Below are 4,027 nucleotides of genomic sequence, written 5' to 3'. Positions count from 1 at the left end.
AATAATGCAAGGAGGATGCTTGGTGACTTTACTGTACCTAATTCTAATTTACATGGAAGAAGCATCTCCATCCCTACCATTGGAGCAAACAATTTTGAGCTTAAGCCTCAACTAGTTTCTCTGATGCAACAAAACTGCAAGTTTCATGGACTTCCATCTGAAGATCCCTTTCAGTTCTTAACTGAATTCTTGCAGATATGTGATACTGTTAAGACTAATGGAGTAGATCCTGAAGTCTACAGGCTCATGCTTTTCCCTTTTGCTGTAAGAGACAGAGCTAGAACATGGTTGGACTCTCAACCCAAGGATAGCCTTAACTCTTGGGATAAGCTGGTCACGACTTTCTTAGCCAAGTTCTTTCCTCCTCAAAAGCTGAGTAAGCTTAGAGTGGATGTTCAAACATTCAGACAGAAAGAAGGTGAATCCCTCTATGAAGCTTGGGAGAGATACAAGCAACTGACCAAAAAGTGTCCTTCTGACATGCTTTCAGAATGGACCATCCTGGATATATTCTAAGCTAAGATGTCATTGGATACTTCTGCAGGTGGATCCATTCACCTAAAGAATGCCTGTAGAAGCTCAAGAACTCATTGACATGGTTGCTAATAACTAGTTCATGCACACTTCTGAGAGGAATCCTGTGAGTAATGGGACGCCTCAGAAGAAGGGAGTTCTTGAAATTGATACTCTTAATGCTATATTGGCTCAGAATAAAATATTGACTCAGCAAGTCAATATGATTTCTCAGAGTCTGAATGGAATGCAAGCTGCATCCAACAGTACTCAAGAGGCATCTTCTGAGAAAGAAGCTTATGATCCTGAGAACCCTGCAATAGCAGAGGTGAATTACATGGGTGAACCCTATGGAAACACCTATAATCCCTCATGGAGAAATCACCCAAATCTCTCATAGAAGGATCAACAAAAGCCTCAACAAGGCTTTAATAATGGTGGAAGAAACAGGTTTAGCAATAGTGTAAGACCCAGAACTTTTGAAATGTCTTATTATGATCAAGTCTCAAATCATATAGTTATTTATAACCTTAATTTCAGAAATTATTTTATTAAAGGTAATTAAGGCAAGTTTTGATTTATTAGATTTGAGATGAGTTATGATTATTATCCAATTTTATAGGATGTTTGGATTATTTTCTATATTTGAATTATAAAATTGGTAGTTGTGAAATAATAAGGATTTTTATATGGTTTGGATTAAATAATTAATATTTTAAATATTAATACTGCTACTTTGGAAAATAAATGATTTAATTATATTATTTCTAGTTATTGGATTTGGGCATTTTATTGAAAATAATTTGTAAAATTGATGAGCAAATAGTATTTTCTATGTACAAATAGTGTTGGATTTAATTTGGGTTTCAATTACTATATTATCCCTATTTTAAGTGAAATTACCAAAATGCCCCTAACCCTAATTTTTAAAAAAATGAAACCCTAACCCAGTGACCTATACCCGACCCGGTTCTCTTCACACACACAGCCGCAGCAGCAGACCCCTACCCCTTTCGTCCCTCTTTCCCCCAAAAACAGCAGCAAACATACAAAGCCCTCAAATGGAAACAGAACAGAGAGAGAGGGGCTGAGTTACGGATGAGGAGAGGAGAAGGAAAGCTCGCTGCGCCGCGCGCTGGGCTCCACCATTGCTGCCGCATCACCGCCAGAACCGCGCGAGGGACAGAGGGCAGCTCACTGCGTCGCGCCGCCTCCGCAGTCCATGCCGGCCTGGAACCACCGCTGACGCGTCCTGCTGAGTAGCCGTAGAAGCCTTCCTTGCCGATGCCATGAACTGCGAACAGAGGAGAGAGAGAGGTCGAAACGGAGAGCTAAGCGAGGAAGGGGGTGGTCGTGGGTCGCCGTTGTCGGGGCTTCCGTCATGTCCTGCCGCTCGCCGACGCCGACCGATGGAGGAAGTGCAGCGCCGGCGCGGGTCCATTACCGTTGAACTCGAAGGAGGAGGAAGGCCGCCCAGTCACACCGAGCAGGAGAGACAGAGTTGAGGCGAGCTGGGAGTCTGACCACCAGGCATAGCCAATGTTTGCGTCGCCGGCGTCGCCTCCATTGGAACTGCCGCGCCCAGACACGCCGCTGCTGTGCTCCTTGCCGCAGCGCCGCTGCCGTTGCTCACCTTTCGTAGTTGCAGCACCGCCACTGTTGAGGGGTCTGCCACCGGTCCGATCTGAGGGGGAGGAGATGCGATCGGAAGAGCAGGCAGGGAGCTATTGCCGCTGCTGCCAGCTCCTGGATGCCATTCAAGCCGCCGCTCCTGCCACCGTCGCCGGAGAAGTATGCCGGTAAGGGTTTTAATTTGCGGTTTTGGTCATTTTAGATCTTGAGAAGGTTTTAATGCTGCGCGATTTTTATAGTTGATCCACCAGAGATTCTGGCCGCCGCCGGAGCTGCTGTCGGGCCGGTTCAAAATCGCAGCTGCTTCGTGTTGAAATTCCGGTAAGAAATTATGTTTCGAAAGCCCTACGTTAGTGTCCCGTACGTGTATTAAAGCCCTTACGGTATTAATGTTCTTAGAGTTTAGTAACTGAGGTTGCTTGTTGTAATTTAGAGCTGTTTATGCTGCTGCGAAAATGTGTGGGGCTGTGCTTTGAAGCTGCCTTTGATTTCGAGTTGAGGTGAAAAGAACTTATGAGGCGTGTAGATTATGGATTTGCGTTTTGAGGTAGGGGCGCTTTCCAAAACTATACTTTATGTATTGGAATTATTACATATGGATACTGATGTGAGAAAATGTGTATTTGGTGATTGTATCGGCCTTATGTATTATTTGATTGTCTCGAAAGCTTATGAATGTTTGTTTGGCTGAATTGTTGTGCAGCTTTGTGAAATGTAATGTTTTAAAGTTGATTCTTTAAAGATTTGAAATATGAGTTTATTCCGTTGAGGATTGGTTTGAATTGAGTCAATTGTTTTGATGATGTGAAAGATAGAATACTCTTTGGAATTCAGCCTGGTTTGCTTTCACTGATTTGGTTTTGATAAATGATTTGTTGCTGAACCGATTCTTTAAAGCTTTGGAAATGAGTTAAATTGATTGATATTGAGTTGATTTCTGAAATAGTTTCCTTGAGATATGCCACTGAGGCAACTGTTGGATTTAGTTTGCTTTTGAATTGATTTCTGGTTTTGGGCTGTTAAAAAGGAATGAGAATCGGTTTAGTTGGGACCCGAACCGGGTGGCAAAAGTCCAAGTTTTAGGGGAGGTGCTGCCAAAATTTCTACAAAATTCTACTCTTGTTTGTAAAGTTATTTAAAAAGGGTTGGATTTGAGAAATTGCATTAATTGATTTATTAAGAGAATATTTATGTTTTCAAGCTTAATTTATTTAATGAACTTTATGCATTGAGTTCGGCTTATTTAGAAACGAACTATTTGTACAGTTTGAATCACTGAAGGAAAGAATGATGCTCTAATATTGATTTCAATATAAAAAGGAGCTTTTAGTGATTTTAAAGGAATTTAGACTTTTGATTGAGTAATCAAGTTTGAGGCATTTTGGAAGAGCTAGAAAAATGGGTTCCAAAAAGAAACCTGAAAGTGGTTTGATTCAAATGAACCGGTTCTGTTTCAAATGAGTTGATTTTTGGACCGGGTTGGAACTTGTGATTTTGTATGATCGGTTTCATAATAAATTCAGTTTTGTTTACTTGAACCGGGAATCTATGATTTTAAAAGTTTCAATGAATTTTAAGGAATTTATATAAGTTGACCTTCCCTAAAGACTTGGGACTCTGGCAAGAAACTTTTGTTATAAAATCCCATTGTTGGATGGGTGATTTTGAATGTTCCCAAAAAGAATCTTTAACTTTCCATGGTTTTGGAAGTTTTGGAAAGAGAATGCCGAGAGTGGCTTTGTTTTAAAAAGGGAACTCACTTTGAGTAAATTTGGCTTATGAGCCTGAGATGATTTGAGAAATGAGATCTTTAAAGCCAAGGCTAAAAAGAGTTGAAATTTGATTTCAAAGTGAAATGGCTTGAGAAAAGTGATTTATGGCT

The 4,027-nt window shown here is 40.9% G+C and overlaps 1 non-coding gene across 1 annotated transcript; it reads right to left on the bottom strand.

Moving 5' to 3' along the window:
• Positions 1-378: 378 nt before the first annotated feature.
• On the bottom strand, positions 379-486 carry LOC112738932 (small nucleolar RNA R71). The gene has a single exon (XR_003169879.1). It is a non-coding gene; the product is annotated as a small nucleolar RNA R71 (small nucleolar RNA).
• Positions 487-4,027: the final 3,541 nt, after the last annotated feature.

Source organism: Arachis hypogaea, chromosome 13 (assembly GCF_003086295.3).
Source record: "Arachis hypogaea cultivar Tifrunner chromosome 13, arahy.Tifrunner.gnm2.J5K5, whole genome shotgun sequence".
NCBI classification, from domain to species: Eukaryota; Viridiplantae; Streptophyta; class Magnoliopsida; order Fabales; family Fabaceae; genus Arachis; species Arachis hypogaea.
Note: the sequence above shows the minus strand (reverse complement) of the source record. Positions and strands in the feature narration are given on the sequence as shown.